This window comes from Geotrypetes seraphini, chromosome 11 (assembly GCF_902459505.1).
Source record: "Geotrypetes seraphini chromosome 11, aGeoSer1.1, whole genome shotgun sequence".
NCBI classification, from domain to species: Eukaryota; Metazoa; Chordata; class Amphibia; order Gymnophiona; family Dermophiidae; genus Geotrypetes; species Geotrypetes seraphini.
The window spans coordinates 96,151,271-96,174,963 of record NC_047094.1 but is presented as its reverse complement, the minus strand read 5'-3'; the positions used below and the strand labels follow the sequence as shown (position 1 = coordinate 96,174,963).

The window sequence follows — 23,693 nt, the reverse complement described above, 5'->3', positions numbered from 1 at the left end:
CTTCATTTTCTTTGTGGAACCTTTTGGTGCTATTTGGATTTTATTGTAATGTCAAAATTAGTGCATGGTCATTAATTTGGAAAATTGGCTATTTTCCAACTGCAATAGAAATGCCCTAACAATGACAGTCGCACTGCTTCAGCTTCTGTATATCATTTATTCACATCCCAAATAATACAAAACCATCAGTCTTTGTGGAAAATTATTTTGGTCGCAGCTTTATTAACAATTTTCTTCATAACCATGTAACAATAATAATCATCATAATAACCAAATATCATCCAAACCCATCTTCCAGGCCAGCCACTTAATACAATCTTGACTGTCAGCTAGTCAGTGCCGACCTAGTTGATTCCAAAATCCCAACTTTGTATTCATGTAACATCCACATTATTCACTTCCCATCCCCCCAAAGAGACCTGTGGTTTCACCTGGCCTCACCCCTACTTGTAGCGGTATTGCATGCAAATAATCACCAACAATCACATTTACCAAATAACTTCAAGAACGTCATAAAACTGCTTGGCCCTGGAAGATCCTCCATTCCCTAGCTGTGACTCCCTCCCACCCAGCACATACACATCCCACCCCACCCAAAGAAAAACACTCCCCAATCTACCCCAACCCCCAACACAACCAGGGCGGGCAGGGTGGGAAAACACCCTTTTTTCCACTCCTCAAGCCCCAACTACCTTAATTTTTTCCCACCAACCATCATCTGTCCTACCCAACCTTCACAAACTAAACTCCTTCACTTCAAACCCACTTCCCACTCAAATTTTAACCAATCCCTAACAATCTGTATCCTCCAATCCACAAACACCCATACCTTAGCAACCATCTAACTTTCCACCAATCCCGATAATCCCTTACCTTACCTTCTCCCCTCACCCTTTCTGATGCTAACTTCACCACCCCCACCCCCTTTCCATTCCTCTCTCAAACAAGATGTTCCGCAGCTTAGCCATTGTTATTAGCCCGCCACTAAATTGGTGGGCTAATAACATGTGCAAGAGACCTAAGTAAGGGCGTACTAAAGCCACTTTCTACCGCAGCTTTGTAAAAGGACAATTTTGGAAGACACACCTTCAATAAAGTATAAGTAGGATGGAGTTAGTCCAGAGGGCAGCTACTAAAATGGTCAGTGGTCTTTGTCATAAAGCATTTATGGGCTGATTCTACAAATGGCGTCCCAATTGTAGGCGGCAGTAGGTATCTTACCACCATCTCACCAGCCAATTGGGATTCACATTTTTTTAAAAGTGAATGCGACAAATGACGCCTACATTGTAGGCATCCTATGGAGATGCATAAGGAAGCTTATGGAGATGCATAAGGAAGCTTATGGATGCCCAAGGCCAACATGGACATGGTTTCCAATGAAAGTGGCCTTGACCATCTGTATGCATCCCTATATATCTCTGTAGGCACAAGACAGATGTCTTAAATGTAGGCCTGTAAAATGCTGGCCTACATTTAAAGCATCTATTAGAAAATAAAAAAGACACGATTCTCTAAAGGACGCCGATGCGTGATTGACTTGCAATTGGCATCCTTTAGAGAATCAGGCCCTTAAGGACCAAGTTAAAGACCTCAATATGCATACTTTGGAAGAAAGGCAGGGAAGGGGGAGATATGATAGAGATGTTTAAATGCCTCCAAGGCATAAATGCAGAGGAGTTGGATCTATTTCAATTGAAAGGAAGCTCAGGAATGAGGGGGGCATATGATGAAGGTGAAATACAATCAATTCAGAAGTCACTTGAGGAAATACTTCTTCACTGAAAGGATGGTGAATGTGTGGAATAGCCTCCCAGAAGAGGTGGTAGAGACAAAGATTGTATCTGAATTCAGGAAAGCGTAGGGCATTTGGACATGTACATAGGAGCTTAGTAGAGCTTAGTAGCTGGTAAGGACAGACAGACTGGAAAAGTCATAAGGTTTTTATCTGCTCTTTGCTTTATGTCTGTGCTTCATTGCAAAGAGGATTTGTTTCCATTTTAACTTCAGAATTCTCCCAGGGGCCTTGGAGTATAGCACTGACAGGGCAGGAATGACTGGGGATCACTCTTGCCCTATTTGGAAGCTGGGAATCTGATATAATGAAGGAGGGATGGGGGTTGGTTATAGAAAAACATTGAGGGGGGGAGGTTTGTGTGGTTTTGTTTATCATTTCATTTTGAAAAAGAAATTAAATGATACAGAAAAATGTGGTCTGTATCTAAATGAAAGCACGTCTTTATTGGTTGAATGAATCTCCATGAGTAGATCTCCAGCCACCTGAAAGAATATGCCTACTTCTGATCATGTTAAAAAGAAGTATTCCAGGGATGGGGCAGGGCATGTAGGAAGCATATTCGTAAACCATGCGTGTGCATTTCAGTTTCAGAAATGTCTGCACTATAGACATGATGCTAACACAGGTGCTTTTCATCATTTTTTTTTTAAACTAAGGTGATAGAATAGAAGTTGTAAAGGATTTCAATCTCCTGGGCTCTTTTGTAAACAAAGAAGCAACTAGCAGGGAGGAAACACTCCGCAGAATAGCACTTGGTCGCTCTTCAATGAAGACTCTCGACAATGTAAAGGCAAGGAGGTAACACTCCAAACGAAGATCAGACTTGTCCATGAACACATTTTCTCAGTGGTCAGTTACGGATGCAAATGCTGGCCACTACGGAAACAAGACAGAGAGAAGAATGACTCATTTGAGCTGTGGTGCTGGAGAAGGATTTTAGGCGTGCCATGGACCACCAGAAGAACGAACAAATGGATTCTGGAAGAGATCAAACCGGCTATGTCACTCGAAGCCCAAATGATGAAGTTACAACCGTCTTATTTTGGTCACACCATCAGAAGCGAGAGATCACTGGAGAAGAACATCATGACTAGACAAGGGGGAAAAAACCCAAAAAAACATGGGGCTGACGCTGGGGGACCGTTCTGGACTAGCACAAAACTGATTTATTTCTTTATTTAAAGAACTTATTATCCACTTAAGAGGCTTACAAGTAGACATACATAGTAGAGGTCAAATTTTACCATACATTTTCCAACACATTACAAACATCAATCAGCTTTGTTTGCATTGTTCAACAAAAAATTGTAAACCAAAAAAACTCTGTGGAGTGACGATGTTCCTAAATGGACTTTATTTGAAAGTGTCAAAGTTCCAAAGGTACACTGAAATCATCCACATAAAATAATTCCATCCACATAAAAATAAATCATCCACAAAGACAAAAAGTCTTCTTCAGGGGTCCCTGGGGGTCCTATAAAGGTGAGTACGTGGGAAACAATTGTGTGTCTCTCTTCCGGCTCACCACACAATTGTTTCCCACGTACTCACCTTTATAGGACCCCCAGGGATCCCTGAAGAAGACTTTTTGTCGAAACGCGGACCGTGTTGGGTCCTGTATCCCTAGCGGACTAGGTCCTTTAAGGCTCTTATGTGGATGATTTACTTTTATGTGGATGGAATTATTTTATGTGGATGATTTCAGTGTACCTTTGGAACTTTGACACTTTCTAATAAAGTCCATTTAGGAACATCGTCACTCAACAGGATTTTCTTCTTTGTGGATATTTCGGGGCAATTCCTTTTGTTTTCAACAAAAAAATTGTAGTCATTCTCAAACATTTTATTGATGTCAGAGGGACAGCTAAAAGCTAAGATGAAAAAAATGAGCCTTAAGTAATTTTTGAAATAGCAGTACATTGTTACAGAAACAATTTCTTTTTAGATCCACAATTCATCAAGACACTAGGACTGGAGCACAGCAACAAGGCTACATATGCACTTTTATCCAGTCAACAAGATTTGATACTTGCAGGGTTTGTGCAGGTTAAAAAAGTAACCACCACCAATCGCAGTTAAGTGCATTACGAAGTAAGGCTTTAACCCTTTTGAGTGCAAGTTGACCTGTCACTATTGAAAGCAGAGCTGTGCTGTTATTTCTGAACAATAGCTCAGCCTTTCCAGAATTTTGTGTCAAAGCATCACTTCAATAGGCGATTTCATGAAGTAACTAAATAAAAAAAAAGAGAGTTTTGTACTACCAAACATCCTTCTCGCCAAAGCAATGTTAAAATTGTCAGGTGTTTTCAAACTCTTTGTTACCTTGCATTTTTTTCTCGGGGGCAGGGGATACTTTATTATCTGTTCCAGACAAGTATTATATTTTTCCTCTAGAAAATACATCCCGGACTACAACAATAATATTACTTGTGTTAAAAAAAACAAAAAGTGTCCTCTATAACTCAGTTTACTTGCAGAGTGGCATTGGATTTATTTCCTGAATTGATCTGGTAAGTCTGTCATTCGGGGGTTGGGTTACTCAACAGGATATATCAAAAGACATCTTTTTTTTTTGTTTCAATAAATTTTTAAATTTCCAGTGCAAAACTAACAAAGCCGTTAATCCAGTAACAACTCTCATTACTAAGGGCTCCTTTTACAAAAGCCGCGCTAGTGGTTTAACGTGCGTAAAAGCGTGCGCTAAACCGCTGACTGCGTTAGCCGCTGCCGCCTCCTCTTGAGCAGGCGGTAGTTTTACGGCCAGCGTGGGGATTAGCGCGCGATGAAAAGTCACCCGCGTTAAACCCACTGACGCGCCTTCGTAAAAGGAGCCCTAACCGAAGAAAATGTTTGCCATACTAACAATACGAGAACAACCTATCCCCAAAACACACTCCGTCAAACACCAAATGGGGAAAATGGCGGAAGCACTGATAAAAAACAACATTGATGAACATTTTGAAAGAAACAAACTTCTGATAACCAGCCAACCTGGATTCTGCAAGGGGAGATCATGCCTAATGAACTTATTGCACTTTTTCGAAGGAATTAACAAACGGATGGACCGAGGAGACCCCATAGACATCATATACCTAGACTTCCAAAAAGCCTTTGACAAGGTACCCCATGAACGCCTACTTCGGAAACTGAAAAATCATGGGGTGGAAGGAGATGTACATAGATGGATCAGAAATTGGTTAGCGGGTAGGAAACAGAGGGTAGGAGTGAAGGGCCACTACTCGGACTGGAGAAGGGTCACGAGTGGTGTTCCGCAGGGCTCAGTGCTCGGTCCGCTACTATTTAATATATATATAAATGATCTAGAAACAGGGACTAAGTGCAAGATAATAAAATTCACGGATGACACCAAACTATTTAGTAGAGCTCGGACTAAAGAGGACTGCGAAGAATTACAAAGGGACTTGAACAAACTAGGGGAATGGGCGATGAGATGGCAGATGAAGTTCAACGTTGAGAAATGTAAAGTACTACATGTGGGAAGCAGAAACATGAGGTACAGCTATATGATGGGAGGTATGTTATTGAATGAGAGTACCCAAGAAAGGGACTTGGGGTTAATGGTGGACATGACAATGAAGCCAACGGCACAGTGTGCAGCGGCTGCTAAGAGAGCGAATAGAATGCTAGGTATAATCAAGAACGGTATTACAACCAGAATGAAAGAAGTTATCCTGCCGTTATATCTGGCGATGATGCGCCCACATCTGGAGTACTGCGTCCAATATTGGTCCTGTACCTTAAGGAGGATATGGCAATACTCGAGAGGGTTCAGAGGAGAGTGACACGTCTGATAAAAGGTATGGAAAACCTTTCATACGCTGAGAGATTGGAGAAATTGGGACTCTTTTCCCTGGAGAACAGGAGACTTAGAGGGGATATGATAGAGACTTACAAAATCATGAAGGGCATAGAGAGAGTGGAGAGGGACAGATTCTTCAAACTTTCCAAAAATAAAAGAACAAGAGGGCATTCGGAAAAGTTGAAAGGGGACAGATTCAAAACAAATGCTAGGAAGTTTTTCTTTACCCAACATGTGGTGGACACCTGGAATGCGCTTCCAGAGGGCGTAATAGGGCAGAGAACGGTACTGGGGTTCAAGAAAGGATTGGACAATTTCCTGTTGGAAAAGGGTATAGATAGAGGATTACTGCACAGGTCCTAGACCTGTTGGGCCGCCGTGTGAGTGGACTGCTGGGCACGATGGACCTCAGGTCTGACCCAGCGGAGGCATTGCTTATGTTCTTATGTTCAAATGTCCACCAGTAATTCCTTCAGGTAGCTGGACTAAAGTGACCACTGCTATCCCCTGAATGAGGCAAATCCACTTTTAGCGCAGTGGTAAAATGGCTCCAATTTCCCTATTAATAGTCACGCATTAATTTTCCCTTTAGTGCATAGTCATTAAGGTGAGAATACTTACAAACACCCATTTTCTATTATAGTTTCTTAAAATTTGCTAGTTCCACCTTTATCATTAGAGCGAACCAAGGTGGAGTCTTTCTTCGTTGACATGCTTTAGAAAAACTTTGAAAACGTATCTGTTTAAGAAATTCTTAGCTGATAATTGAAAGATGATGTATCTGTTTAAGAAATTTGTAGTTGATAACTGAATGTTGGCATTAGTTGAATTTTTCCTGCCCTATTACTGTTTTTTAATGTTTCCTTGAGTTAACTTTTGTTAACCGGTTCGAGTCCCTCGGGGGAATAACCCGGTATATAAGACAAAGGGCTCCTTTTACAAAGGTGCATTAGGGCCTTAATGAACGGAATAGCGTGCGTTAAAATGCCATTACTGCCTCCTTTTAAGCAAGCAGTAGTTTTTCGGCTAGCACGCACTAAAAACCCAAGCGCACTTTCGTAAAAGGAGCCCTAAGGATTGGATTGGAGTACAACAAATCAAAGTAGAATACAAGCGGTAGAAAAGAACATCATAATTTTGATAGAAAAGCTAATCATACGAACATGCAAACAAACATTTAAATTAAAATAGTCTGTTTAGCTAGTCTCTCTAAGAGAAAAACAATAAGAGGCAAGCAAAAGAGTTAGTTAAAATCAAGTTGGGGAACCTCCAATTGCAAGGTCAAAAAAAAAAAAAGATTTAAGGCCTCTCTTGAAAAGTGGAAAAGATGTCTCTGATCTGAGGAATCCCAGCAGTAAATTCAACATGAATGGTGCTGTAAAGTAAAAAGCAGCCTGTGGTCGTTGACAGAACAATGAGAACGTGCAGGTACATAAGAGACCATAAGAGCAGCGAGATAATCTGAATTATTTGTACGATAGGCTTTGAAGGCAAGCACTAGAATTTTAAACTATATTTGGAACGAAGCATTAATGATTTAGTGTATGCTAATGATTAGCATTTAGTGTGCACTAAATCAATTAGAGCAGAGTTTCTCAACTTCTTCACGCCAAGTACCCCCTAAGCCTAGCAAATACCAACCGAGTGCCCTGCCCAAGCTCGCCCCAGACCCGCCCAAGCTCTGCCCCTGACTCCACCCCCATAATAATAGTACTAATTGTAATGCAATTTTTTCCATCCATTTTTCATATACTCATAATATAATCTTAATACATAATGGTAACCACAAAATTTTTTTTAAAAACCCACAAAGCACACTGTACGCATTCAATTTTTTCCCCAAAGAGGTCAAGGCAGATGACTTTAAAATATGCCACCTCAGTGACAACTATAGAAAAATAGACAAATATAGTGCAAAATATAGACAGCAGATATAAATTCTCAAAACCGACACATTTTGATCACTAAATTGAAAATAAAATCATTTTTCCTTCCTTTGTTATCTGGCGATTTAATGAGTCTCTGGTTACACTTCCTTCTGACTATGCATCCACTATTTCTTTCTGCCTCCTGCATGCTTCCTCTCCTCCAGACCTCATTCCATTTCCCAACCAACATCTCTCTCTGTCCCTCCATGAGTCCAACTTTTCTTCCTCTCTGCTCCGCCCCATTGGCAACAAGTCTCCCTCTCTCTCTCACTGTCCATCTGTCTTGAGAGATCCAGGAATCTCTCCCACACCCTCTACTGTCACATTCAGCATTTCTCCCTCTCTCATCCCCCAGATCATGTGCAGCATTTTTCACCACTACACACCAGCCCCCCTGCCCATTTCTCCTTCTATTACCCCTCTCCAACACCAAGCCACATCTCTCCCTCCATCACTATGTCCAACATTCCTCCTCCTTGTATCCCCTTCAATCTGTCCCTCTGGTCCTTCTCCATCACCATATCCAACATTTCTCCCTCTCATCCTTCTATTCCCCATGCATCTCTACCTCACTCCTCCCTCTCTCTCCATGCCCAATTTTTCTTTCTTCCTTTCCCCATGTGCACCATCTCTCAATCACACTCATGCCTAATAATTCTCCCTTTCTATTCCCTCTCGCCATATGTCCCAAGTTAGTGCCCCCTTCCTCCCTCACGTGTCCCATGTTCATGCCCCCTTTCTTTCTGTGTTGAGTTCATGCCCCCTTCCCCTCACTGCCTTCCAACCTTTGTCTCAAAATTAAGTTGCAATGCCGGGGATCCCTGCCTGCCCTCCTCCCCCAAAGCCAACCCCTCCATAGAAGCCACCGGGGATCCCTACCTGTCCCCCCTCCTCCTCTCCTGAAGCTGACCCGTTCACAGAAGCCACCTGGGATCCCTGCTGAACTGCCTGCCTGTCCGCTGCACCACGCCTGAAGACATCCCTGTTACTTTATCAGAGCCACACTCACTCCATCTTCTCTCAGCAGCAACTCCGTGCAGGGACAGTACATGCAGCAATTCACACGCTGCACGTGGCTGGTCCACAATCCTTCCCTCTGACGTCAATTCTAACATTGGAGAGAAGGTTGCGGGTCAGCTATGCAATGTGTGAGTCACTGCCTATGTCCCTGCATGGAACTGTTGCTGGAAGAGGATGGAATGAGTCCGGCTCCAACAAACTAACAGGGACGACTTCGGGGGTGGGGGTGGTTTGGCAGGCATTTATTCAGGCAGGGAGGATCTGTGGCAGCGGCTTCAGCAGCAGGCGGGCAAGGAAGGATCCCCAGCAGCAGCAGCCAGGCCACGTACCCCCAACAAGCGGCCCACGTACCCACAAAGGTACATGTACTGCGTGTTGAGAAACACAGAATTAGAGCACCTTTGTAAAAGGAGCCCTCTATATTTTATGATCTTGTCCAACTGAGGTTCTTTTTGGAGGGAAACAGTGTTACTCTCACATGATGATCCAGCACTCATTAGTCACTCAGGTCTGGGTAGTATTAATGAAGGAGTTATTCGTTCTGGAGAAAATTCTATAACCAGCGCCTAAATTTAGGCCTCGATAGGCACCCTGCTGATGCCTAAGTTAATGGAAAAACACAGACAGAAATGGCAAAAAATGGCAGTGTTAAGCACCTACTGATGCCTAAATAAAAGGCAGCTGCAATTGCGGAGAGGTAGCCGCTTTAGGCTGCAGAATACCACAGTAGGCTTGGCCAATGCTGGAGGTGGCGTTGCTGGAAGTGGCCAATGCTGGAAGTGATGTTAGGCGGGTAAAGCAGATAATTAGCCATGATTCACACCAAGATAGGCAGCTGAAATGTAGATCTGGAAAACCCTGGCCTACATTTCAGCCGCCTATCTTTGCCGCTAGACCATAGCAGCAAAAAACTGATCATGGCAGGGAATCCCCCTCAATCAGCTGAGCCAGCAGGGCTCCCCAAAGCCATGGGAAACCCTGCAGGCTCATCTGATCAGACGGGAGAGGGAATTCTCCTGCCACGATCAGCTGAGCCAACTGCCGCGGACACAGAACCCCTAACCGGCAGGAGGGACGCCCACTCCCTCCTGCTGCCACTGTCACTCACCCTTCCACCAACCAAACTGCTCCTCCTGCCATCACCCACCTTCCCACTAACCAAGCTGCCCCCACAGCAAAAGGAATGCCCACTCCCTCCCACTGCCGCTGTCGCCCACCCTCCCACCAACCATGCTGCCCCTCCCGCTACTGCCATCACCGAACCTCCCACCAACCAAGCTGTTGCCCCCCCCCCAGTGGGAGGGGTACCCACTCTCTCCTGCTGCCTCCACCCACCCCCAACCAAATTGCACCCCAGCAGCAGGAGGGATACCTACACCCTCCTGCTGCTGCTGTCACCCACTCCTCTCTGTCATCCCTGATGCCCCCATATTTGTGTAAGGAATGCTGGCCAGAGAGATGCCTACTCCCTCTGGCTGGCAGACCCACCTCTTGAAAATGGCAGGCATTCCCCTTCCTGGTGCACCCTGGGATGCACCGGGGAGGGGTCTGATTGGCCTAGGCAGCTAATGCCCCTCTCATAGACGCCTGGGTCAATCAGGGCCTTAGACCTCTCCCTGGTGCACCCCAGGGTGCACTGGGAAGGGTAAGGGTTCTCATTTTTAAGTGGAGGGCTTGCTGGCTGGAGGGAGTAGGCATCCTTCTAGCCTGCCTTCATTACATAGGTATGGGGAGCGGTGGGAGGGAATAGGTATCCCTCTTGCCGGGATGGGTAGTTTGATTGGGGAGGTGGGACCTCTTAATTAAAAATATTTATATCCTTCATCTAAAATATCTAAGCAGGTTGCAATAGTACATTAATAAAATAAGTACCAAAGGAAACAGAATACAAACAACCCTTGAATGAAATAAAGCTAAATATCATAACTCCATGATATCATAGTAATGTGTCTTCAATAATTTCATAAAGACCAGCAACCTATCCCTAAATTTTAGAGTTACCATAATGGCTCCAGTAAAAGGAGGACGGATTGAGACATTCAGGTTTTGCTTCCATGGCTTTCAATGTTAGTAAGACCCGGATGTGTTAAACCAGCCTCCTTTTTCTGGAGCCATATGGTAACCATTACTAAATTTACATTAAAATCAACTGAGACGCAAAGGTTTATGTTGAGCGACTGTCATATTTAATCTCAACATTATGCGTTATCACTACAGCACTGTGAAATACTGCACCTACTTAGCTCGAGCTTCGCTCTCCCTCAACACAGTACACTGCCGAACAGAATTACCGCACTGAATTCTTCACAAAAATGAAAAGAAAATTGTTTGACTCACTTGCAAATTAGATCGCTGAAGACAATGGCCCTGCTGTTCGTGAGACCAATGGTAAGGAAGAGGACGCAGTGTTTTGTGATTTTTGCAAGGGAGGAAAATCTTACGAAAGCAGTTAAGCACAAATACATTTGGCACATTATAAATGTAAAAATATATTTTAAAAAATGCAGCACTGTGTAATACAGATCTGGTAGGCACAATGAATCACTTTTTTTCCCTCCCCTTTCAACGAGCATTACCATTGTGCAGGCTCTTTTCATATCATGAAGTGCATTCCTGCTTCTTCTTTCTCCCCTCATCTTCACTCCTCCACTGAGTTGGAGACGACTTAAAGGTTGGAGAGAAACAGTGATGTATGTGTGGGGGGTTTTTTTTTTCTTTATTCTAGTGTATGTTTAAGTAGGCTTTCTAAAAAAAAAAAAAAAAAAATTCGGTATTTTGATAGCAATCTCTCTGCTACCGAGATTCTGTCTGCCGCCTCCAGTTTAGACGATATGCTCTTTGAGGCTATATCTGCAAAAGTTCAATACTGTATTAATGCTCTAATGTCCTTTACCTACATTATTAGTAGCTAGGTCTTTTGTATAAAATGAGGAGGAGTGTGTGACGCAGTGGTTGGAGCTACAGCCTCAGCACCCTGAGGTTGTGGGTTCAAATCCAGTGCTGCAATACATTATACCATGGCATGACTCAGAAAGAAATAAGAAGGTTGCAAATTATACAAAATACTGCAATAAAAATTACTACTAATTCTAAAAAATACAATCATGTCACTCCCCTGTTACAAAAAGCATACTGACTACCAACTTCACATAGAATAATCTATAAAATCACACTATTAACCTTCAAAATTCAACAAACCAACACACCAATATTTTTACATCATTATTTGATACCATATTCCTCAGCCAGATCTTTAACATCAATAGATCCAACTATTAACAAAGTATTGTAAAGATTAATTTCAAATTGTTTCCCTTATACTTATCGATTTAAGAGGTAGGGAGGGGGGGGAATTTTATTATTACATGTTTTATATGATAATGGAATATAAGGGTGGGTGGGGTGGGAAAAGGGAAGGGATATGTTTTTATGTAATATATCAATGATTATTTGTAAGTGATGTAGTTAATGTTAATCTGAATGAATATATTTAACACTTAATGTAATTTTGAAAATGAATAAAGAATATTTAAAAAAAAAAAAACAAACATCAATAGATCAGCACTTGCTGACTATCCCGTCTCTGAAAATAATATTTATTTATTTATTTATTTGGATTTTTATCCCGTCCTCCCAGTAGCTCAGAACGGTCTACAAATGAACATACACAGTGGAGAGTAACTAGACATATAAGTAAAACAACAGGTTTAGTGATTGGACTTATGGATTGTGGGGAGAATTTAATACAGGGAGAATACAGCAGAATGAGAGAAGGGGGAAATACAGTAGTTTAGTTTAAGGAAAGTTATATGTGTTTAGGTACAATTTGTCAGTGGAGAGAGTAAGAGAGGATTATACTGGAGTTTGGGGAGGTGATAGGGGAGAGGAGGGGTGGGGCGTAAGGGGGGGGAGAAGACAGAGGAGATCTTTAGTTGAAGAGGAGGGTCTTTACCGTAGCCACCAGAAGAGCTACAACTTTTTCAATCATAGCACCCCAGCTATGGAACAAGTTACCAATTTATCTGCATGATGAAACTTCTTTAGAAAAATTTAAAAGCACATTAAAAAGCCACTTATACAAAGATGCATTCGAGTCATAAACAGGATAACTCTTTTATCAACAATCTCAGGTTCAAACACTTAAATCTAACCAGATCTATATATAGGTTACAACGTCTCCCTTTCACTTTTAGACCTTGCTTTATTTGTAAAACATTTTCAATTACCCTCCTGATGTTGTTTTTCCTTAAATGTTCTCTTACTTTCTTTAACAATTGTAGTTCACTCCTTTTTCCCTATGTATCACTAATTAATTGTGTACATCGATTGTATGTTTACCTGTTTAAATTGTTTTATTTTGTCCTCCCCCCCAAAATTTTGTATTGAAAATATTTGATATTGCGTTTATATCAAAATTTTAATAAACTTGAAATCCTGGGCAAGTCACTCAGTCCTCTATAGCCCCAGGTATGTTAGATAGATTGCGAGCCCACCAGGACAGATAGGGAAAATGATTGAGTGTAAAATGATTGTAAAACCGCTTAGATATTCTGGATAAGCGGTATATAAAAACCTAATAAACTTGAAACTTGAGTCCTACAGTACGAAATGCGCTTTACTGCACACTAAAGCGGCAATAAATATAGCTCCCTGGGGCAATTAGATAAAAGGTGCCAAAAGTTAGAACCAATATTCAGAGTGCTAACAGTTAATTTTATAATAATAATAATAATAATAACTTTATTTTTGTATACCGCCATACCCAGTGAGTTCTAGGCGGTTCACATTAATTTAAACATAGTTACATACAGTTAAGTATTAAATTGAACATAGTTACATACAGTTAAGTATTAATTGAACAGAGTTGCAGGCAACGAAGTGGATGGGGTTGGGGGGCAGGAGGGAGTGGATCGGGGGGGGGTGGAGGCGTAGTAAAGGGCGGGAGGAAGATTAGGTTCTTTGAGGGGGGGGCAATTAAGTGTCCTGGCCTTGGAAGAGGTGAGTTTTGAGTAATTTTCTAAAACTGAGGTAGGAGGAGGCATCGAGGATTAATTGGGCTATCCATGGGTTTAGTTTGGCGGCCTGGTAGGCGAAGGTTTTGTCTAGGAATTTGTTGGAGTGACAGAGGCCCTGATGCTGTAAAGTCTGCTGAAGTTAGGCACCGATATTGGCACCAATAATATAACTAAAAACATAGGCATCCATTATAGAATCAACATCCTAACATTTAGGCAACCCTATAAGGTATCCTTAATTTATCCCAGGGTTTTCTTTGCCTAAAGTTAGGCCCTGAAATTGGAGCCTAATGGCACCTAATTCACAAAGAGGTGCCTAACTCGAAAATATGCCCATGATCTGCCCATATTTGGGTGCCCCCCTCCCCCCAAATAATTGCCAAGTGCTATCCTATAAATTGCAAATCGATTCTCCTGCTCTCCGCCCCCCTGTTCTAAGCCCACAGTGCGAGTCCCTGGTTTTAATCCGTAGGTTTAAATCAGGTTAAAACCACGGGCTCATGAAGTAAAAGTAAATGTAAAGTAAAAGTTTTTTTTAAAAAGGTTTGCAGCTCTGTAAGCATGCATAAGATGGTCTGTGCATGCGTCGGGATCGCTGGAGAGCAATCCATGTGGTCGGTTGGGGGTGTGATTCCGATCGCCCTCATTTGCATGAGGGCACTTTGTGAATCAGCCCCCCCACTTCCCCCCCAGCTACGGATCGGATCGCTCACGGATCAAATCTGATCCGTGGCCTTAGTGAATCTAACCCTAAGGGCTAAAAATACAGAATGAGGAGGTTACAAGAACATAAGGTCTAGCCATGCTGGGTCAGACCAATTGTCTACCTAGCCCTGCCTGTATCTTGTTTTCACAGTGGCCAATCCAGGTCACAAGTTCCGGGCAGAAGCCCAAATACAGTAGTTCCAGAATGTCAAAAAGTAAGCAAGATTCTCGAATTCCAAATAATAGCAACATTCCATACTACCGATCCCACAGCAAGCAATGACTACCCCCCATATCTGCCTCAATAGCAGACTATGGAATTTTCTTCCAGGAACTTGTCCAAACATTTTTTTTAAGCCAGATATGCTAACTGCTGCCACCACATCCTCTGGCAATGAGTTCCAGAGCTTAGTATTCTTGGAGGGAAAAAATATTCCTCCTATTGGTTTTAAAAGTATTTCCAAGTAACTTCATTGAATGCTCCCTAGTCTTTGTAATTTTTGATGGAGTAAAAAAAAACAAAAAACGATTCACTTTTACCCTTTCTAGTGCATTATTTCCCTCTTCTTATCCAAATGCCCCAGAAATCTCTCCTCTAAATTCAGCTAAAACTCTCGGAACTGCAATATCTAGCTGCCAGACTACATTGCCATACACCAACAAGTGCCCTGTGCTCGAGCCAAGAATACCTGTTGGAATACCCTCCTACAGAGATATCAAATACAAAAAAGTTCAGACAAGAATGTTCTCGGTGATGGTACCGAGGTGGTGGAACTCTCTTCCAAAGGAATTAAAACTAGCAAAGGACACTCATGAAAGGGATATAGACCATCCTCTTCACAGACTACTTTAACAAAAAAAGCAACATAGAGGAGATAGCTGACTGGTTCCTATTAGGAACACAACACAGAATAAGATAAAGGTATTATGTGTGCAAATAAGTAGGAATTAGTATGAACACAGTACATGATACTAGTATTATATGTGTATATATGTAGGATGATTGACTATAGTATAAATATGTACTGTATGTGACCGGGCGTGGCCAAGCTGAGCTCAGCAAGTGGCCTTACCCAGTGCACACAAAACCTCAGCCGAGCAGTTACGTGAGGTTCTATTGGTAGCTTGGTATTGGAATAATTAAAAAAATATATTCAGCCTTCGCTTAAGTTAGTACACAGTCCAAATTTTATCCCAGCTCTCTTTAACAGGAAAGGATTAGCGTATTTCCATTCCTTCTATAGTGGACAACTCTGTTTCATCTATCTCCATATTATAAGCAAGATCCTCATCAGCCATCTCATTGTCTTGCCCAAACACAGACTGACCATTCTCTGTGGCTTCTATCTCACCAACCTCTGCCTGGGCTGGTAGCCAGGAGGTAGACTGTGGCTTCCTGATTCTCTGGGCTGGCAATCTGTGGCTTGCAACCTGCTGACTGGACCTGGCTTGCTGGGTCAGGAGCTCATGTGTACTCTGAGGCTGGCCCTCCACTGCTTCTGGAGCTGACTCCCCTGCTTTGAGAAAACTACACCCTTTTCTTTCACTGCAGGACATTGATTAGTCCTCCCTGCAGGTGTGTTAGGGTAGCCTGCTCTCAGAGCCCTTCTCACCTAGCCTAAACCAGTTTGAGCTAGTATTCCAGCCCTGCTCTTTCCTTTCCCTGGCTCTATGCCTGCTGGGAGATGTAGTCTTTCCACTTGTATTCCTATAACTGGCTTAGGTAAAGCTAAACCAGATCTGCCTGCTTCAGGCAGGGCTTTAGGAGGTTTAATTGCTGGAAGACTTGGCTTGTAAGTGTTCCTAGGAGCTGCTTTGGGACTCTCTTTAGCAGGTTTAGGAATACTTTCAAGGGTTTTAACCCCATTTCCCTTTTCTGGCGAGGCTTCCTTGCTAGGAACAGAGGCAGCCCTGTGACGATATACATAGGATGACTACTTATGGTATAAATGTCAGTATGGAAAAGTATCTCAGAAAACGCTAACTCTATTGTAACACCATTACAGAAACTCATGTAAACCACTCTGAATTGACTCCCCAGAAGCTCTCAAACAAAAAACTGCACTCATTGTTTCAGAATGGGGGATCTGACATATGGTTATTACTGATGTATGTTTTATGTGGTCTGTGTGTTTTTTAATGTATGTTTTTATTGTACCATGCTTAGAACTGGGGATTTCAGAATTGAAAATGTTTTTAATGCCGTATATACTCAAATATAAACTGAGATTTTTGGGCCCAAAATATGGTCCAAAAATGATGGCCTCAGTTTATATTTGGGTCAGCGCCGACCTGTCCCCCCCCCCCTCCCCTAAACCTGTTGCAGGCCTCTGCTAGGCCTGCTGTGAGACCCTTCCATCTCCTGTCTTGGCGGACTCTAATAACTTTTACCTCCCCGGTGTACCTTTTAAATCCCTGGAGGTCCAGTGGTGGGCGGGGACAGCAGGGATCCTTCCTCCTCCTGTCCCAGCTGATTCTAAGAATGTTTACCTCCCTTCCATCTCCCCTGTATACCTTTAGAATCCCTGGTGATCGAGTGATGAACTGCAGCAGGAATGACCTTCCTTCACTCTTGCCCGTGCAGAACCACTAGCTGACTGGCTGCCGTGAATTCTCGCAGTCCTGCAAGAACTTGTGGCAGCCATTCAGTTAGTGGCTCTGCAAGGGCAGGAGCGAAGGAAGGTTGCTTCTGCCGCAGTTCACCGCTGAACCACCAGGGATTCTAAAGGAATGTGAGGGAGGCAGGAGAAAGGTAAAAGTTCTTAGAATCAGCTGGGACAGGAGGTGGGAGGGATCCCTACTGTCCTGGCCCACTGCTGGCCCACCAGGACTTACGGCAGGCCCGGTGGAGGCCTGCAAGGGGATCAGAGTACAGAACCTGTCAGGGAGAGGGGGAGGGTGCAGAGACTGGCAGTGAGTGCAGGGGCTGGATGCAGAGCCTGGCAGAGCAGCGAGGGAGGGGGAATAGGGTGCAAAGCCGGGCAGGGCAAAGCAATGCACTGCACTTGAATATTAACACCCCCCTCCCCCTCCGTTTATATTCGAGTCAACCTTTTTTCCTTCTTTTTTGGGGAAAGAAAAGGTTACCTCGGTTTATATTTGAGTCGGTTTATATTTAAGTAAATACGGTAGGTGTAATAAATAAATGCATGCACTAGCCACCCTAAGAGAGCCTAATTTTTAGACAGGGGGATCCAACTACAGAAATTGTTCAACATTTTCTGAAGTATAATAAATATAGGGCTAGCATAAGTCAATAACTTCCTGACCTCACCTGCCGTGTTGTGTCTTTGTGTATTGTTTTCTTTTCTTTAGTTCAATCTTTCTTAAGTTTTAACACATTACAGAATAAACAAAAAAATATATCATAACATATGTATACTTACACTAGGAAAATATTAACAATAACGCATCAATATCTTATCCCCCATCCCTCCCTTACCCAAACCCCCAACCTCCCACCCACCCACCTTTACCCAACCCCACCCTCTCTCCCTTCCATTTGTCTGACAGGTCATTCATATTATCACCCGTACTGTTTAACAAAACCCTCTAAAGGGCTCCACGCATCCTTAAATGAGGCTATATTCCCAGACCTTTCAGCTAAGTTAGCTTCATGTCTATAAAAGAGATATTGTCTCCCACTTTTCTTTTAATCATTTTGTCAGCCACAGATGATTTTGTAACTTGGAAGGTATAATAAATCATTAAATAAATGAAAGAAAGTGCAAATCTAAATGAACAGTAAATAGTTTCATATATTCTAGCAGACCACAACTCTAAATACAGAAATGGACAAATAAAGTGTTGTTTTCGGAAAGTTGGAAGCATCTCTAGGCTGTAGCTTAAGAGTGCAGCTTGGCTGACATTATATTGATTCAATAAATAAAAGGTTTCCTTTGTCTCTCTAACTGACATAATTTTGTTTTCTTACATTTCTTTCCCTTAACTTTCAGAATGCCTATAGCACAGAACTGGCCCCTGGTTGCCCCCTTAACGCAGAGGTGTTTGTTCTTCCAAATGTGACCATACTGTCTTACAGGCACAAATATCTCTCTTAAATTTCTTGTAAGCGTATTAAGCTGAAGGCAGAAATTTGTCTTCTCAAGATATCTTCTGGCAGTAAACAGCATCGTCCCGCCTCTGTCCCTGCTATCCCTGCTGCCTCAGGGGTGCTGTCTGTCTCAGCTGTTTGCAACACACTCTGTTTCTCTTGGAAAAAAATAACTTTCATATTACTGATCAGCAGTCCAAATGTGCAAATACTCTTCATTGTATCGGTGACTTCTATTTTGATCTCTCCCTTCTCTTTCTTTCAATATGGAGATCAGTTCTACTGGATGACATTGGCCATTCTCTTTCAGATATTATGACTGATCTCCTCCTACTGTTTTTAAAAGTATTTCCCTTTAATTTCATCGAGTGTCCCCTAGTCTTTCTAATTTTTGACAGTGAAAAATCGATCCACATGTACATCCCTTCTACACCACTCAGGATTTTGCATCATATCTCCCCTTAGCCGTCTCTTTTCCATGCTGAAGAGCCCTAACCTTATGAGGAAAGAATAAAAAGGTTAGGGCTCTTCAGCTTGGAAAAGAGACAACTGAGGGGAGATATGATTGAACTCCACAAAATCCTGAGTGGAGTAGAACGGGTACAAATGGATCAATTTTTCATTCCGTCACAAATTACAAAGACTAGGGGACACTCGATGAAGTTATAGGGAAATACTTTTAAAACTAGTAGGAGGATATTTTTTTTCACTCAGAGAATAGTTAAGCTCTGGAACATATTGCCAGAGGTTGTGGGAAGAGCGGATAGCGTAGCTGGTTTTAAGAGAGGTTTGGACAATTTGGAAAAGTCCATAGTCTGTTATTGAGAAAGACATGAGAGAAGCCACTGCTTGCCCTGGATCGGTAGTATGGAATATTGCTACTCTTTGGGTTTCAGCCAGGTACTAGTGACCCATCCCACAGTAAAATCTGAGTGGTCCCCTTCTTGACACTAACTCCCCCCCCTTCTACGAAACTACGCTAGTGGTTTTTAGTGCAGAGAGCCATGTTGAATGGCCCGCGCTGCTCCCGACAGTCATAGGAACTCAATAGGGCTTCAGCTTCCTCAATTTACTCTCCAATTACGCTTTGCTATGACTAGGCTGGACTCTCGAATAGTTCTGTAATTGTTTAAATATAACCTAATTCTGTTCTTAAATTAATTGTGAATGTCAAATTTTAACCCATTCTGAGCTTCTGGAAAAACGGGATAAAAATCTAAATAAATAAATTCACAGCCTGAAACAACCAATGCAGGAAGCTGCTATTTAAAAAGAGAAGGGTGGGGCATTCTAGCTTCGAGTGAAAAGGAAGGGGCAGGTGAGAATATTGTGGCTGAAAGTAAGAAGGAAGGACAGGAAAGGACATTTTAGCTGCTTTGGGGGCTTGAGGGAGGGACGGGGGGGGGTGTTGTAGATGCAGAACCCAAGGTGAGAAGAATTAGAGTTGAAAGCACTCTCGAAGAGGTGGGCTTTTAAATTGGACTTGAACTCTGTCAGCAACAGAGCACGTCGTAGGGATTCAGGCAGTTTGTTCCAGGCGTAAAGCGCAGCAAGATAGAAGGAGAAGAGCATAGATAGGAGGGACTTATCAGCTGAGCGGAGCTCACGGAGGTGGGGGTACACGGGGGAGATAAGTAAAGAGAGATAGTGAGGGGCAGCTGAGTGAATATGTTTATAAGTCATTGAGAGGAGTTTGAATTGAATTCATAAACGGAAGCCAATGAAGTGACTTTAGGAGAGGGGTAACGTGAGTATAGTGGCTTTCGCAGAATATGAGTTGTGTAGCTGAATTCTGGACAGATTGAAGAGGAGAAAGATGGCAGGGTGGAAGACCTGAGAGTAGTGAGTTGCAGTAATCTAAACGTGAGGTGATAAGGGCATGGGTGGAGAGAAAGAAGGACATAAGGGATGGAAGGGGATAGAAGGTAGAGTTAGTGAAAGACTGGAGAATAAGAGGAAGGGAAATGAAAAGTTTACTGTGAGAGACAAGAGATAGAAAGCTGTAGGTAGACAGTAAAAAGAGGGAAATTGAAGACTATATAGTAAGAATGAATGAAGAGAGGAAGAAAATAAATTGAAGAACACTGAGAGGAAAAAAATAATTGTTGGAGATGGATGGAGGAGATGAAGAAGACAGGAGTAGAGAGAAAAATGACAAATGAACACATAACCCTGGTATGAGAGTTAAGAGAAGACAGAGGAAAGCAGAAAGCAGAAACTGAAACCAACATGATTCGAAAAGTAGAAAAAAGGATTGTATTTTTAATTTTGAATAAAGTACAAAATTCACCACTGAAAGTCTGATACAGTCGACTCCGCTTATGTGCAAGGCCCTCGGACCAGACCACCACGTGTACTTAAACGGAGTGTGCGCTTAATTGGAGTACCACTTTTTAGTCATGAAAAATCACAGTACACTTTAGTCAAATGCAATAAAACTTTTATTCAGCAAAAAAAACCCAAAAAAAAAACCACGTAAAACAATTCTACACGGTTCAGTTTTAGAAACAGCATTGTTCCGATTAATGCAATACACTATGGGGTTAATAATAATTTTTTTTTAAAAGTCTAAAAAGTGTCTTAAATGGCTACTTGGACGATCAAAGAGCCTGATCGTTCAAGTCCCATAACCAAAGCTGGTTTTTAGACGTATCTAAAAACAGCTTAGGCCTTTCCCCTGCCTCTAGACACACAGAGAGAAAAGAGGCGTGTTTAGAGGAGGGGAAAGGGCGGGCAGTGGGCGGGAAGTGGGCCGACCCACACCTAGCCGTACAACAGGCACTTAGACCTTTTTGACTTAGACTAGTCAAACCAGGTCTAAGTGCCAAAAAAGGACCGCTGAGCTGATGGCCACTGGCGCCATCAGTTCAGCGGCCCGGCAACCTACCCACCGCTACCATCGCGGCAGAAGAGATGCCTCATCTCACCTACCATGATGCCATCACTCCTCTACCCGAACTGCTGTGACCTGCGGCAGTAGAGATGCCCTATCTCTCCTGCCGCGGGTTGCAGTAGTTCCGGTAGAGGAGTGATGGCATCGCGGTAGGGGAGATGAGACATCTCTCCTGCCATGATCCATCACCCCCCGCCTCACAGTTAACATTGGGCCAGGAGAGAGCCCAAGCTCTCCTGGCCCGCGGCGACCCCCGACTCGAGTGGGCCAGGAGAGAGCCCAGGCTCTCCTGGCCCCGGCGACTCCCAACTCGAGTGGGCCAGGAGAGAGCCCAAGCTCTCCTGGCCCCGGCAACTCCCCCGACTGGATTGGGCCGGGAGGGAGCCCAAGCCACCCTGGCCACGACGACCCCCTACCCCCCACCCCCACTGATTGGCCCAGGCACCTTAGGCCCCACCTGTGGGCAGGGCTTTGGGACGGCTGGGCCAATCTGGCCCCATTCTGACATCGGCTGCCCCATCTGTCCGGCCAACTTTTAAAAAGGTACGGGGAAGGGGGGTGGGGGTGGGGGGGTCGTGGGGTCAGCCGGGGGGGTCAGGGTCGGTTGGGGGGCAATCGGGGGTTCTGGGAGGGCAGTCATTGGGGGAGGGTTGCATCGAGGACAAGAGGGCCTGGGATCCCTCCTGCCCATATTGTAGTGGGGGTGGGGGGTAGGGGGTCGCTGGGGCCAGGGGGGCTTGGGCTCCCTCCTGGCCCAATCCAGTCGGGGGGGGTTGCCGGGGCCAGGAGAGCTTGGGCTCTCTCCTGGCCCACTCGAGTCGGAGGTCACCGCATGCCAGGAGAGGGGGGGTCGCCGGGGCCAGAAGGGCTTGGGCTCCCTCCTGGCCATATCGAAATGGGGGGGGGCACGATCGCCGGGCCAAGAGGGCTTGGGCTCCCTCTTGCCCCGATGTTGTCGGGGGGGGTGGCGGTTCGACATGGCAGGAGGGCCTGGGCACCCTCCTGCCTGGATCGTTGTGAGGGGGGGGATTCTGTAACCGGTGTTGTTTTGATAGATATCGGTTACAGAATCCAGCTTTTAGGCGAAGGCCTGGCTCCTCCTTCGCCTAAAAGCCCTTCTGTTGGACGTTTGGGGCTTAGGCATTTTTTTGTTTCATTATGGCTAAAAAGTGTAGACGTCGTGTGGGTGTACTATTAGACGTAGTAGTGATTGGGAGTTTAGGCAGAGGAAGGCCATAATCAAAACAAGGACGTTTGATTTGATTATGGACACTTTCCTTGCTTCTGCTTTGAACGTTTAAGGACTTAGGCCAAAAAGGGATTTAGACATTTTTTTTTATTATGCCCCTCCACACCTTTTTTTAAACCAACATTCTACTGAAATAATCAGTCATTGTTTTCTGCACGCTGTTTGCATGATTCAGGCTGTGAATCTGACTACTGACGCTGTAAAACTGGCCATAGTCGTGCCATCCATTTATCTCCAGATAATAATAATAACTTTATTTTTGTATATCGCAATACCACAAGCAGTTCAGAGCAGTTTACAGCGGAAGAGACTGTATACAGACAGATGTTACAAAAAAAGACTTTCGAATTACAATGAGGTCGTGTTTGGTGGCAGAAACATGAGTTTGATGTTGGTTAGTCGTACGTCATTGCTGTGTGCTGCACACTTATCACACAGCATTACAATGTGTTTCCTACACCTTTTCATCAGATTGTCAAGCTTCTGCAACCATTCAATCCACAGTGTCACTGTCATCCATGCGTTTTTGATGCTTTCATATTCAACAGGCAGGCGTTTAATGTTTTTGAAGCACCGAGGATTTCGATTCTTCCCTAAGGTAGCAAGGAGCAGGAAGAAAGGGGAGAAAAGTGAGAAAGAAGCAAAAATAAAAGAAAACAACCAGCAGAGAGAGGAGCAGGAAGCTAGGGGCAGCAGCGAGAGTAAGCTCCGCCCACCCCCACTGCATTTGGCGTGTGGCGAAGGCGAGCGGCAAAGGCACTCACCTTAGCAAGAGCGCCTTTGCGAAGGGCCTCAAGAAGGGCCGAGTCATTACACCTAAAGACACCATGGAAGGATAGCAAGGTAAGGACACCAACAAATAACAGCTAAATAACCAAAAAAGTATATAAAAACAAAAACATAGTAAACATAGAGGGAACATACATACGAAACAACAGCAGGACGTATGCAAACTGCTGACTTAAAGTTAGGAACACCAATACTAACCAACACAGAACTCTATAACACTAGTCAACACTAGTCAAATGCAGCACATTAGGATTGTATACAAGGAAAATATACAACTAGGGAATAGGGAAGTATCAAGCGGCAGGCACAGAAGAGAGCACACACACACACACACAAGCAAGAAGGTACTCCAAAAAGACGGACAGCAATGGAAGCAGAGGGAATCCAGAAGATGAGCTTTCCAGTGTACTGCACGGACTGCC

At 43.7% G+C, this 23,693-nt stretch overlaps 1 long non-coding RNA gene across 2 annotated transcripts in view; it reads right to left on the bottom strand.

Annotated features, from left to right (window-relative positions):
* The window catches only part of LOC117369014, a 99,140-nt gene extending 83,331 nt beyond the window's left edge, over window positions 1-15,809 (bottom strand). Inside the window, exon 1 of one of the 2 annotated variants that reach the window (XR_004541060.1) lies at window positions 15,615-15,809. This is a non-coding gene — a long non-coding RNA (uncharacterized LOC117369014). The remainder of the gene's footprint in view (window positions 1-15,614) is intronic. The other variant, XR_004541059.1, reaches the window with a different exon arrangement.
* Window positions 15,810-23,693: the final 7,884 nt, after the last annotated feature.